We start from the raw sequence: 15121 nt of genomic DNA, 5'->3' as shown, positions 1-15121 counted from the left end.
TCAACTAAAAGGGGGGAAAGTTTATATGGGGTTTATTGTTCGATCGTGACGCCACCTGTGGTTTCTGGTAATTTGTACCAGCGCTGCTGCAGACCTCTGAGGCAGTTGATAAGGCAGCTGGGATGGAACGGCTCTCCACAGGTGGAGCGGGCCTCAGAGCAGTGTAGAGTTTGATGGTGGGTGGTGATGCTGGGGCTTGTAGTGCAGGCGGGATGGCGCAGCAGGAGTAACTGACAGAGACAGGGGGTTCGCTTCACTACCTTTACGGGTGCGGATGTCAGGTACAGTCCAGGGTACTCAGTAGGATGGGTGCACTTCAGGACTTCTCCCCAGTGAGCGGGTATAAGGCTTCCTGGTCCTTGTCTGCCTCTCTGTATGCTCCTGGCCAGCCTGCAACTGGGCCTAGTTTATGTGTCGTGCTGTTCCTTCACCTGTCGCTTGGTAGTAGGACCTTCTGCTGACAACCACTATCCCTGGTAACACTGGGGCCTTCGTGGTTCCTGATCCTGTTAAGGGTTTAGCTTCAGGTTGGCCAGGGACTTGTAGTCCTCCTGGTATGCCGGTGATCCCTACTGGGTATAAAAGACCCTGTAGGCGTGGACCCGGTGTCTGGTTTGTATACTCGGGGTGAGCCTATGATGCTCCTCTGCCCCCTCAACTCCTCTCTCCTCTCCTCCTCACCGTCAGCCACACTCGGGGCCCTCAGAACACAGCAGCAGACGTGCTGCATCTTCGCTGCTCTCAGAGTCAGCACGCTCTCCTCTCAGACTGAGACTCTGTCTGACTGACTGAACTGCCTGGCTGCACCCTCCATATATATATCCCTAACGGGCTCCCTCTGGTGGTATGAGGTGGAAGGGTGGAGGTGTTTGTATGTAATGAGGGCCTCTTGTGGAGAAGTCCATCCATGCACCCTGGGTCCTGTGGTACCTGTGAACAGCAGGGTGTCACATTCCCCCCTAGTACAATTCAGTACTCCCGGACTGAAGCATTTTGTAAAATAGGTTAACAACAATAACAATAACTATTACAACAACAATAATAGAGTTACAGTATGTCCCGTAACCAGGTGTCCATTTCACTGATGATGTAACAAGAGTAACATGAGGGACCCGCCTGAAAACCCTGGGCGTGGCTACAGGGCATAAGTGATCCAGGTGCTGGACCACTTCTTCGGCCACGCAAAACGGGTTTTTGTTCTGTGGTCAAATAAGGGGGCACTTTTGACGAGTGCAACTATTTACAAGGACAGCTTTTGGCTGCTCACAGTCATCAGCCAACAAGTCTCTGTACCCTGACGGGTAACTAAATGCACATATTAATTTCAGTTTACACAATAAACAATAGTAGGAAATACTCAACTGGGTAACTATTTATAATGTAGGCACTTTGTGCTATTCCCTAAACCTGGCAGGGATTTGTCCTTGTGTGCAGCGTGTGGACCTTCGTAGCACTGGGGTGTTACTAGTGTCTGTGCATGCACTTTCTGTTAATCTAGCAGGTGTACGTGCTAGTATATTATAAAACTGCCTTAATCTCTCTATGGGACTGGCAAGTACACTGTCCACTGGGCCTTCAGGCTCTGTCTCAACAGGTGATCCTCCTCTTACTGGGGACTCTTCCTGTTCCTGAGCAGGTTCTTCTAGAGCACTCACTGGTTCTTCTTGTGGCTGATAGAAGTGCATCACGGGTATAATAACTGCTCCATCAAGTTGAGGCCAGTCCGCCGGGAAATCTCCTAGAACAGTGTGAAGCACGTCTTCCTTGGGTTCTTCCGGTGCTATAGGAGGTACTTCTTCTTCCATTGTCTTCAGTAGACTTGGGCACACTTTCAAATGGTCTCTTGAGACTGTTGTGGTCGTTTTACTTCCATCTTTACTGATCAGGCAGGTTTTACTGTTGGCAAATCTCGAGTTTAGCACAGTGTAGGGCTCTCTTTCCCACTGGTCATCGAGCTTGTGACCTCTTCTTTTCCGCTTTAGCACTATCTCTCCAGATGTCAAGGGTTCTGCTGGTGCATGTTTATTGCACTGTTCTTCTTGTTTTGCCCTTACTCTGTTTAGACTGTCTTCGACACAGGCCTGTACTCTCCTGTACTGCTCTTGCCGATTTGTATCCCTGTCTTCAGTGGACATATCTGCTGCAGGTTCTACCACTCCGAGTTCCAGGTCCATGGGCAACTTTCCGGGTCTTGCTCTCATGAGGTACGCGGGGGTACAATTAGTAGAACTCACAGGTATGTGATTGTACAGATCTACCAGGTCAGGTAGTTTGTCTGGCCACTGGTTCCTTTCTTCCAAGGGTAAGGTTTTCAGCAGGTCTATGACGATATTGTTCATTTTCTCACACAAACCATTGGTCTGAGGGTGATACGGCGTAGTCCGGATCTTTTTGCATCCGTACAGATGACAGAATTCTTTAAACAGCTCGGCTTCAAAGGCAGGGCCTTGATCCGTCAGCACTTTGTCCGGGTATCCATGGGGCCTGCAGAAGTATGCTTGGAACGTTCTTGCTGCAGTTTCTGCTGTCAGATCCTTGACAGGGGCTACCATCAGGAACCGGGAATAATGATCCACCATGGTCAGTGCATAGAAATAGCCTGACCTGCTGGGTGACAGCTTGACGTGATCCAGAGCGACAATCTCCAGGGGTTGGGTTGTTTTGATGGACTGCAAGGGTGCTTTTTGGCTGCCGTAGTCTTTCCTTCTGAGGCTACAGGGCCCACAATTCTGGCACCACCTCTCTATGGAACTCCGCATTCCAACCCAATAGAACCGGTCCTTCAGCAGGGTTTCCAGCTTCTTCCAGCCAAAGTGACCTGCTTGATCATGGTAGGCCTCTAACACCATCTGGATATCTGTCCTGGGTACAACAATCTGCCACAACATTTCATGGATCTTGGGGTTGACATATCTTCTGCACAGCTTCTCTCTGTAGATGAACAGCCGGCTTCTATCATTCCACAGTTACTTGGCTTGTGGAGGAGCATCCTTCTCCAGGTGAGAACCTTCCTGGGTGATCAGTCTTTTGATAAGGCTGACAACTGGGTCACTGTCCTGGGTCTCCTTCCAACTGTGGTGGGGTAGAGGATTCAGCGTCCTTCCATGACGTCTTCTGGTGGCGTGTTGCTCGTGGACCACTCCGCTTCGGTGGAAAGCAGGTAATTCAACTTCCTCTAAATCATCCACTTCATCCTCAGTGTCTGACTGGTGAGGCATCCTTGACAGGGCATCAGCATTGGTGTTGTTGTGACCTGCCCGATACTTGATGGTGTACTGATAATTTGACTGTCTGGCCACCCAACACTGTTCCATGGCTCCCAACCTAGATGTTTCCAGGTGTGTCAAGGGATTGTTGTCAGTAAAAGCTGTAAACTTAGTTGAGGCTAGGTAATGCTTGAATCATTCAGTGATAGCCCAGACCAAGGCCAGGAACTCCAGCTTGAAGGAGCTGTAATTCTCCGGGTTCCTCTCAGTAGGGCGAAGCTTCCTACTGGCATACGCAATTACCTTTTCTCTGCCATTTTGCTTCTGGGACAACACAGCTCCCAGTCCCTCGTTGCTGGCGTCGGTGTACAACAGGAAAGGCTGGCTGTAGTCAGGGTAAGCCAGGATTTCTTCACCAGTTAGGACTTCCTTCATTTCTGCAAAAGATTCAGCCTGTTCCTTACCCCACTGGAAAGGGGGGCTTTTACCTCTCTTGGACTGTCCTACCAGGAGATCTTGTAAAGGTGCTGCCTTTTTGGTGTAATCCTTTATGAACCTCCGGTAGTACCCGACCAGTCCCAGGAATTGCCGTACTTCTTTGATGCTTCTCGGTTCAGGCCATTTCTGGATGGCAGTGACCTTCTCCGGGTCTGGCGCTACTCCCTCAGAGCTGACTACGTGTCCCAGGTACTGAACCTTCTGCTTGAGCAGGTGGCACTTAGAAGGTTTTCGTTTCATCCCATACCGGGACAATGCTTCAAATACCTCCGCCAGGTGCTTCAGATGGTCTTCATACGTCCTCGAGTACACGATAACGTCATCCAGGTACAGCAGCACTGTCTCAAAGTTCTGATGTCCCAAGCAACACTCCATCAGCCTCTGGAACGTTCCGGGTGCGTTGCAGAGTCCAAACGGCATGCTGTTGAATTCACACAGTCCCATCGGGGTGGTGAAGGCTGTCTTCTCCCGGTCTTCCTCAGCAACAGAGACTTGCCAGTACCAGCTAGTGAGATCCAATGTAGAGAAGTAATTGGCAGATTTTAGTGCAGCCAAGGATGCCTCTATACGGGGCAAAGGGTATGCATCCTTATGTGTTATTCGATTAATTTGTCTATAATCTACACACATCCTCATGCTACCGTCCTTCCTTCTGACCAGGACCAGGGGAGCTGCCCAGGGGCTACAGCTATCCCTTACTACCCCTGCCTTTTTCATGTCATGCAACATTTCCTTGGCTTTTTGGTAATGTGCTGGTGGTACGGGTCTGTAACGCTCCTTAATGGGTAGATGGTTACCGGTGGGTATGTGATGTTGTACCCCTTTAAACCTTCCAAAATCAAGTGGGTGTTTACTAAACACTTGTTCATATTCCTGAACCACTCTGTAAACACCGTGTTTCTGATGGACAGGAGTGGCGTCAGTCCCAACATGGAGCTGTTGACACCAATCCTCCAGCTGAGCTTCGGAGTTATTGTCCTCCACTGTGTCTAGTGGGGTCAAGGATTCCACGGTGTGTATGGCATCATTATTCACAGTATACAATCTGGCAACAGTGACGTATCTTGGCAATTTAACTTCCTCCTCCCCACAATTTAGGAGACGTATGGGTACCCTCCATTACGTACATCAACTACCCCTCTAGCAGTTAAGAGTGTAGGTCTGTGTTCTGAACTGATGGGCTCCACTACCGCCTGGTAGTTCTGTCCCTTGAGACCTATTGCTGCCCTACACCAAATCAGAATTTCACTCATTGGGGGAATCACAATAGGTATCGGGTCTGTCACCCGTACATTACCAATCTCACGACCTGTTAGTTTTACCTGTTGCTGGTACAGGAGGGCTCGAATCTCTCTCTGGAGCACCTTCCTCTGCCCTGGCTTGGCAGTGTCAGCAATCTGTTGGAGTAAAAACAACACTTCTCCCAAACAGTTACCAACAATATTTGTACCAAGTATCATATACAAGTCTGTATCACCAGGGTTAGATTCTATGACAATTAGTCCTTGGTCCTTTAGTTCCACTCTCCCCACCTTCACTGTCACGTCCTTAACCCCTACTAGGTTAAGAGGAAGGCCGTTAGAGGCATACACAGAGAGGTTCGGGGCTGGCGGGTGGAGTTCATCTATGGACCAGTACCTTTTGTAGAGGACATCAGGTATGATGGTTACCTGTGAGCCGGTGTCCAGTAACGCAGGTGTTGCTATGTCGTCCAGCACGATGGACAGGAAAGGCCTTCCTCCTACGAACTGGTGGTACCAGCTTGATGGGCCTGGTTGATTTACTCCTGGGTGTCGGCCCTTGGCCCCAGGGTATGCCCGTTTAAAGGACAGTCCCGCGCGGTGTGGCCTGCCTTGTGGCAACGGTAGCAGATGAAGTCTCCTGGAGGGCGACGTTGGTCGTTGGTCCTCCCATGGGGTGGCGTTGTCCTCCTACGGGGTGGGGTTGTCCTCCTTCTTCTCCTCATCCAGGGGACATCCTCAGGACTGTCGGCGAGTAGGATCCTTCCTTCCGGCTCAGGCTCCGTCTGTAGCTGCAGGGTGCTCAGGACAGTGGCCAGGGTTTTACTTAGCTGACGCACTTCAGAGCGCAGGCTGTGCAGCTTGCTAGGGGGCACTGTTTGCATCTTTGCTTCAGCCGTTAATGAAGGAGCAGTGGGTGCTGCGGGCACTGGGGTGGCCCCACCCTGGTAACGCTGGATAGCAGTCCCTGATGTTTCCAGGGGCTGAAGGCCCTTAATAGCCATGTCCTTCAGGGTGTCAAAGGTGGCATTTGGATGATCTAAGGCCCACCACCGTACGGTTCTGCTCTCCTCTTGGGACCTCAACCCCGAATGAACTGTTCTGTCAGCATTTTGTCCTCACCATGTACAGTACAGACCAAAAGTTTGGACACACCTTCTCATTTAAAGATTTTTCTGTATTTTCTTGACTATGAAAATTGTACATTCACACTGAAGGCATCAAAACTATGAATTAACACATGTGGAATTATAAACTTAACAAAAAAAGTGTGAAACAACTGAAAATATGTCTTATATTCTAGGTTCTTCAAAGTAGCCACCTTTTGCTTTGATGACTGCTTTGCACACTCTTGCCTCTCTGTATGCTCCTGGCCAGCCTGCAACTGGGCCTAGCTTATGTGTCGGGCTGTTCTTTCACCTGTCGCTTGGTAGTAGGACCTTCTGCTGGCAACCACTATCCCTGGTAACGCTGGGGCCTTCGTGGTTCCTGATCCTGTTAAGGGTTTAGCTTCAGGTCGGCCAGGGACTTGTAGTCCTCCTGGTATGCCGGTGATCCCTACTGGGTATAAAGGACCCTGTAGGCGCGGACCCGGTGTCCGGTTTGTAAACTCGGGGTGAGCCTATGATGCTCCTCTAGCCCCTCAACTCCTCTCTCCACTCCTCCTCGCCGTCGGCCACACTCGGGGCCCTCAGAACACAGCAGCAGACGTGCTGCGTCTTCGCTGCTCTCAGAGTCAGCACGCTCTCCTCTCAGACTGAGACTCTGTCTGACTGACTGAACTGCCTGGCTCCACCCTCCATATATATATATCCCTAACGGGCTCCCTCTGATGGAATGAGGTGGAAGGGTGGAGGTGTTTGTTTGTAATGAGGGCCTCTTGTGGAGAAGTCCATCCATGCACCCTGGGTCCTGTGGTACCTGTGAACAGCAGGGTGCCACAGTGGCCTGCTGTAGGTCATTTTGCAGGGCTCTGGTAGTGCTCCTCCTGTTCCTCCTTGCACAAAGGCGGAGGTAGCGGTCCTGCTGCTGGGTTGTTGCCCTCCTACGGCCACCTCCACGTCTCCTGGTGTACTGGCCTGTCTTCTGGTAGCGCCTCCAGCCTCTGGATACTACGCTGACAGACACAGCAAACCTTCTTGCCACAGCTCGCATTGATGTGCCATCCTGGATGAGCTGCACTACCTGAGCAACTTCTGTGGGTTGTAGAGTCCGTCTCATGCTACCATGAAGAAGTGACCAAAACATCAGCCAAAAAGCATTGGTAAGGAGATGTGGTCTGTGGTCCCCACCTGCAGAACCACTCCTTTATTGAGTGTGTCCTGATAATTGCCAATAATTTCCATCTATTGTCTGTTCCATTTGCACAACAGCATATGAAATTGATTGTCAATCAGTGTTGCTTCCTAAGTGGACAGTTTGATTTCACAGAAGTTTGATTTACTTGGAGTTATATTCTGTTGTTTAAGAGTTCCCTTTATTTTTTTGAGCAGTGTATTATATAGAGTCATTACAAACAGAGTGATCTATTTCAAGTGTTTATTTCTATTTATGTTGATGATTATGGCTTACAGAAAATGGAAACACAAAAGTCATTATCTCAGTAAATTAGAATAATTAACAAAAAAAACCTGCAAAGGCTTCCTAAGCGTTTAAAAAGGTCCCTTAGTCTGTCTCAGTATGCTCCACAATCATGGGGAAGACTGTTGATTTAACAGATGTCCAGAAGGCAATCATTGACACACTCAGGAGGGTAAGCCACAAAAGGTCATTGCTAAAGAAGCTGGCTGTTCACAGAGTGTTGAATCCAAGCATACTAATGGACAGTTGAGTGGAAGGAAAAAGTGTGGTAGAAAAAGGTGCACAAGCAACCAGGATAACCGCAGCCTGGAAAGGATTGTTAAGAAAAGGCCATTCAACAATTTGGTGGAGATTCACAAGGAGTGGACAGCTGCTGGAGTCATTGCTTCAAGAGCCACCACACACAGACGTATCTAGGACATGGGCTACAAGTGTCGCATTTCTTGTGTCAAGCCATTCATGACCAATAGACAACACCATAAGCGTCTTACCTGGGAAAAGGAGAAAAAGACCTGAACTGTTGCTCAGTGGTCCAAGGTGTGTTTTCATTATGAAAGTTTTAATTTTGCATTTCATTTGGAAATCAAGATCAAAGAGTCTGGAGAAAGAGTGGAGAGGCACACAATCCAAGCTGCTTGAGGTCTAGTGTGAAGTTTCCACAATCAGTGATGGTTTGGAGAGCCATGTCATCTGCTGGTGTAGGTCCACTGTGTTTTATCAAGACCAAAGTCAGCGAAGTTGACGCGCCCCCTGGGCCGTGGGGTACCCGGTGCCGGGCCGCTGGATGCTGTGGAATGTCACAGTGCCTGTGACCCAGTCCGTGACCCAGGGCGGTCAATAAAAGGGATTATGGATAGGGGATTTATAGAGTTTTTATAGAGTCCATGACTCCACATGTGGAATGCGGCTAAAGGGAGCCGCCGCTGCGGAACAGTCCCCTGAAGCTGATGTTACTGCAGCAGGGATGGTGTGGCTCTCCACAGGAAGAGCTAGCTCCAGGGCAGTGTAGATGATGTTGCAGGTTGTGCTAGGCGTTGTAGTGCTGGGGTTGATGGCGCAGCAAGAAGCACAGACAAGGAAGTGCAGTCCCAGGGTCTTTACTGGTGCTGATTAGACAAGCCGGGACTAGGGTACTGGCTAGAAGTGGAAGTCCGGGCAGCCTGGAAGCAAGTAAAGAATTCTCCTTGCCAGGTGAAGTTGGAGGCCTTCCCTTTTCACTAAACTCTTTGGCCCTGCTACTTGTAGTGGTGCGGTGGCCCTCGTCCCTGAGTGCGGCGTTTCTGTGCTCACCCATATGGCAGGCAGCTCGTGCTTTGCTGGCGCGTCACTCCAACATGGCGGTGCTGGACCCTGTGGTGCTGCTGAGCCTCCGGGCGTCTGATGGGGCCAAGAGACCTGCTGTCTCCTGCCCTACGGTTTCTACTGCTGGGCCTTTCGATGCCCCACAGTCTCGGACTCCGGTGTCTGGTTCTTCGGCGTTTGCTCCTTCTGGGGTGAGCTGCTGCACAGCTCCAGTCCCCAGCTCCTCTCTCCTCGATGTCCTCTCTTCAACACCTCACACTAAGTCTAACTAACCCCGCCCCCAGATCCCAGTTGCCAAGGGGAGTGTCTCCCCTTGCTGGTCTGGAGCCAGAAAAATGTTGCATGTTAGTACCCCTGACTAGGGGATCCCTGCTTGCTTCCAGGCATGGCATTACCTCTTTTGAGGGAGGCAATGCCACTGTGACAACCGGACCCCCTGTGGTGCCACACAGCCGTCTACCAGGAAATTTTAGATCACTTCATGCTTCCCTCTGTCTACAAGCTTTTTGGAGATGGAAATTTCATTCTCTGGCAGGACTTGGCACCTGCCCCCACTGCCAAAAGTACCAATACCTGGTTTAAAAACAACAGTATCACTGTGCTTGATTGGCCAGCAAACTCGCCTGACCTTAACCCTATAGAGAATCTATGGGGTATTGTCAAGAGGAAGATGAGAGACACCAGACCCAACAATGCAGATGAGCTGAAGGCTGCTATCAAAGCAACCTGGGCTTCCATAACACCTCAGCAGTGCAACAGGCTGATCGCCTCCATGCCACGCCGCATTGATGCAGTAATTGATGCAAAAGGAGCCCCGACCAAGTATTGAGTGCATTTACTGAACATACATTTCAGTAGGCCAACATTTCGGATTTTAAAATCATTTTTCAAGCTGGTGTAAAGTATTCTAATTTACTGAGATAATGACTTTTGTGTTTTCATTGGCTGTAAGCCATAATTATCAACATTAACAGAAATAAACACTTGAAATAGATCACTCTGTTTGTAATGACTCTATATAATATATGAGTTTCACTTTTTGTATTGAAGAATTGAAATAAATGTACTTTTTGATGATATTCTAATTTTGTGAGAAGCACTTGTATATGTATCCATGTGAGCAGAGCCTCACTGCCCACCATGGTATCTGCAGTCTTGTTTTGCTTTCCAGCTCTGCTGATTCTACACATTTATCATACTGATCTGGAATAATGAGAAGTAAAATGAATCACGTCCGTCTGATTTGGTGCTTAGCACAGTCTGCGTGATGCATTATACTAATGGAATATTTCCAGAATGTTATTTGCAAATGAAAATATGTTGTTAAGGAAGTGCAATGTGCTCCAATACATAATTGTTCTACCGCACATTCCCGAAACCTGCTGAATTTCATGGTGTAGCTCCAATACCTGCACAAAAGCCATTTCAGAGGCCTAGGTGCACTGCAGTGCCACCTAATGGCCATACAGGCAAAATAAAGTAAGTTCTGAAATTACTCATAGTAAACTGTAATTTTGGGGCCCCATAGCAAAACTCAGGCCCCACGCCCTATGAAAGCTTTGTCAAATGTACCATTTACGGTTATTTGCCATTTACAGTCCTCGATGACCTTTTATCCGGCCCCAGATTCCCGGGGACTGTAGTGCTTGAGCCGGCTGCTGTATTTTCATGGCTGCCAGCCCATTAATTTCTTCTTGCTCTGTGAGCACGCACACGTAGTGTTCACTACTGAGCGCTGAGGCGCGTGCATTGAAAGATTACGTCCTGACACCAGTACCAGCATCAGGACGTACTTTGTGGGAACAGTTAGCACGCAATTTGCATGGCCCCCGAAGGATGGTATAAATTTCCAACGAGCACTTGGCAGAAAAAAGATTCCCCATCACTGCTGTACATAGTGAATCAAGCGTATGGTGCCAACTACTTCTCATATAGAGGTGTGCGAGGGACCACTTCTGTGTAAGGTGTCTGAGCAAGGTTGTCGTGGGTGAGCTGCTGCTTCTGCTCGCTCCGGTGTAATAGTGGGGAAGGACGTATCCTTCCCTTGGCACTGAGGTAGTTAAAAGAAGTGTTCCTGTAGTTAGACCTCTCTGAACTGTTGGTAGGCCAAGCTAAGGGGTTAGCGTCAGTGGTCCAGTCAGTAGAGTAAAGGGGGAACTTAGTGGCCTGATCAAGCCTTGAGTGTTGTGGAGTTTGTTCCTGGCATAATTCCTTGTGGGCTGCAGTACCTGTAATCAGCCACAAGATGCCACTGTCCTGGGTGCAGATGTTTGGTTGAGTCTGCTAGCAGTGTTACAGACAGTGATGGGGTTAATGCTGAGTGATGACAGCTCACAGAGGGTGGGCACTTTAGGAAAAATCCCTGCTTAGTTTCCAGAAGCAGGAAGAGATATCCAGTAAGAGATAGGACAGTGAACTGTGCGGGCAGCCTGACTATATAGTGGCTGCTAGGGTAGACGGGAGCTCCATACCCTCAGACAGTGGGATCACCAGTGTGAAAGTCTCCCTACGCAAGAGCAAGAGTCCTGTTAGCAGGCGGAAGAAACTCAAAGGAAGTGTTGAGGACCCGGGGCACTTCTAGTCTGCAGTAAACAGAGGAAGATAAATAGGACTCCAGGCTAAGACGTGGGGGAGATATCGGATCCAGATCACTGTTGGTATTGCAGAAGAGTCTCTAGGGCTAGAGATTAGAGTCACAGAGATGCTTCACTTAAAGAGGGAACCAGGGCTGAAGATGTTGCCAGCGCCTGTGAGAGAGATAATAACCTGTCGGGCCTTATCCATTATATCTGCCTGTAAATATTGTACATATTCCTCTTCCCCAAGTAAAGTCCAAGTTCTGGTTAAGAACGTCGTGTCCTCTGAATTTATTGCTGCCCTGGTCCCAGAAGAGAAATGCCTGGAGACAGCCACGATCGGATGATTTGAAGTAAGTGGAGAGCCCCACATACACAGCCACACATCAGAGGGAGGACACGAATTGTCTGTAGGGTGCCAGAGCGAGAGGGGGCTACAGCTCGCCCACGACTACCTCGCTGGGGCACCTTACATTTGGCGTAGTCGGCAGGATGCGAGCTCCTCGCATGAAGAAAGCGGGGAAGAGCCGACGCAGAACACTGAGGAGAAAGTGTTGGAAGGCATGTGGCCCAAGATGGCGGCCCGAAGCATGGATTCCAAGATGGTGACAGTGGCGGTAAAGTCTTGGAGAAGAACCGCCTATCGTGGGAGTGGACGGCACCGGAGAGCGCGAAAAGATGTCCAGCCCCTACAAGTTCCAGCCCAAAGAAGGATGGGCCCAGCAGTGAAGATGCGTCTCAGGATGGGACTTCCAGTGAAGAAGAGGGTGCGGCGCAAAGTGAAGTCCGGCCCAGTGAGTATCAGCACACACAGAGAAGGGGTGCGGCTGAAGGCGGAGCTGCTGAGAGTGACGAGTGACGCGGTGGTCGCGTCAGAAGGCCGGCCCAGAAAGAGGAGGAGTTGGACGCGCAGGACGCACGTCACTGGTAAGCGACCAGCACCATTTCCTGTCCCGCGCACGAGGAGAAGAGGGTGCTGCAGCAGACGCTCTGTGAAAATGGCAGCCGGAGGAGCGAATGCCATGCCTGAGACGAGCGGTGAGGAGGAACTCCTGAAGCTCACCACCCCAGGGGCCGTAGCCGGAAGCCACTCACCCGCTGACGCTGCCCGTGAGTCTTTGCCCCCAGTGGCTGTCCAGTGGTCCACTAGGCCCGATTCGGAGTTGGGCCTGCTCGTCCACGAGTTTCATATGTGGTGCTGGAGCCGGATGCCGGAAGACACGTCCCCCTCGGCCGAGGGTGGAGAACATCCCGGTGGGGCCGGAGCAACAACTGCAGCGGGGCTTGATGGAGGTGAGCAGCCTATACCCCAGTGGCCGGTTCCGCCTGCGGCGCCTGCCGCAACAGCTTCCGCGGCGACAGGGGCCCCTAGGCCTGAAAGGGGTGGTGCGGAGGCGAGGCCTCCCGGAAAGAGGGCCCTGCAAGAGAACTTCTGGCAGGTGGCGCTAGAGGCCCTGAATAACCCCTCGGCAAAGCGCTACGCTGAGCTCGGAAGTCAGAGGTGGACTACCCGCAACCCCCCGATGACGCCACGAGAACAGCGGCGATGGACCAATACCTTCCTGAGAGGCTGGCTGGAGGGATCCAACGCGGCACGGAGGGAGTCGGTGGAGGCGTCCCAGACTCGGGGGCGAGTCCTCGAGTTCCATATCCGTGAGGGGTATGGGTTCTTAGAAGAGGAGTGGACCGGGCATGAGGTATTCGTCACCCATGAAGTCATCAAGCGCGACTACCTGCCCGACCGCCTCCACAACCTACGTGTGGGGGACATAGTCTACTTTGTCAAATGCGAGTGTTCCAGGGGGAGGTACGCGGCTGCGCTCACCCGACCGTATAAATGGGAGGATGTCCTTGAGAAGGACAAGGAAGTCTTCCAACGAAGGGCCAAGAGAGAGGCTCTGCAGCGCAGGGCTAGGGAAGCCCCTAAAGGATTCCTACCCCCTCCCAAGGTCAGTGTCCCACAAGAGGAGGAACCCAGGAAGCGGCAGTGGGGAGACATCGAGAATGAAGAGGAGGAAGTCTTCCCGAGCTGCAGCAGGGCCGATTCTCCCAGTGAGGCGCCTGATGCTGACTCAGCAGCCAAACACCCAGGAGGGGCTGAGGCAGTTGAGCAAGGAAGTGCCAGAGAGACTCAGGCTGGTGTCAGTCATGAAGTCCACCACTTTACAGTGACCAGCTACGGCCCTACCCAGGTCGGCTGTGGCAGTGCTACGTCCTCGGACGAGGACCCCGGGCCTAGCAGATACCCTGATCAGCCTTGGAAGTGGAAGAAGCCACCTTCGTCTGCAGCATGGGCCGCCTTCATGAAGGAAAAGGGGGAGGCCCGGAAGAAGTGAGCTAGCTGGCTAAAAGGTCCGTTGACCTTTCACCTCTTCCTTTATCAGGACCCACCAGCGGTGGTCCTGTTTCTGGGACTGTTTCCCAATGGGGGCGGAGTGCCCCATGTTGAATTGAGTTAAAGAAAAAAAAATGGAGGACTGTTCCCCTACCTCCCAGGCCAGGAAGGCCTTAAGCAGCACTAAAAGTTGTGTGCCCAAGGGAGCTGCTCTTTTTGTTTTTACTTCTATTTTTATTTTTGTTGCGCTTGTTGTGCCTTTTTCTGCTGGAATTTAAAACACTGAGGCACACTGTGAGGATGACTGTCCTTTAAATCTAAGAGACTTGCGGCCTAGCGGGAAGAATCGGTGACCCCCGCTAGGGGCAAGAAGAAAGTGACTCACGGGGTGTTCCCTGTGACCGTGTGCCTCAGAATGCAGCCTTCAAAGGAGATTGAGGGCTATTGGTGTGTGACCTGTCTTAAAAATATGGACATGGACATTGTGTTTCTAGGGTCCTTACCAAGAAGGACCTGTACTTTTGAGAAGTTAGAAAGTTGGTAATGGACTGTCCTGAATTGCAGTTCCGGGGTCCTTAACCGAGAAGGGCCGGTCTCCTACTCAAGAAGAAGACTTCTGGACCAGTCGTGTACTAAAATGTTTTAGTAAATGTAGTAATGTGATATGATGTTATAGCTGCTGATATGTATTGATTGTTTAGTGTGGTCGGGGACAACCAACATTAAAGTGTGGGCGAATGTAATAGTGGGGAAGGACGTAGCCTTCCCTTGGCACTGAGGTAGTTAAAAGAAGTGTTCCTGTAGTTAGACCTCTCTGAACTGTTGATAGGCCAAGCTAAGGGGTTAGCTTCAGTGGTCCAGTCAGTAGAGTAAAGGGAGAACTTAGTGCCCTGATCAAGCCTTGAGTGTTGTGGAGCTTGTTCCTGGCATAATTCCTTGTGGGCTGAAGTACCTGTAATCAGCCACAAGATGCCACTGTCCTGGGTGCAGATATTAGGTTGAGTCTGCTAGCAGTGTTACAGACAGTGATGGGTTAATGCTGAGTGATGACAGCTCACAGAGGGTGGGCACTTTAGGAAAAATCCCTGCTTAGTTTCCAGAAGCAGGAAGAGATATCCAGTAAGAGATAGGACAGTGAACTGTGCGGGCAGCCTGACTATATAGTGGCTGCTAGGGTAGACGGGAGCTCCATACCCTCAGTCAGTGGGATCACCAGTGTGAACGTCTCCCTACGCAAGAGCAAGAGTCCTGTTAGCCGGCCGGAGAAACTCAAAGGAAGTGTTGAGGACCAGGGGCACTTCTAGTCTGCAGTAAGCAGAGGAAGATAAATAGGACTCCAGGCTAAGACGTGAGGGAGATATTGGATCCAGATCACTGTTGGTA

This window comes from Phyllobates terribilis, unplaced genomic scaffold, assembly GCF_046119375.1.
Source record: "Phyllobates terribilis strain yellow unplaced genomic scaffold, ASM4611937v1 Scaffold_5__5_contigs__length_657084704, whole genome shotgun sequence".
Lineage (NCBI taxonomy): Eukaryota > Metazoa > Chordata > Amphibia > Anura > Dendrobatidae > Phyllobates > Phyllobates terribilis.
The sequence above is the reverse complement of the archived record's forward strand: the minus strand, read 5'-3'. Positions refer to the sequence as shown.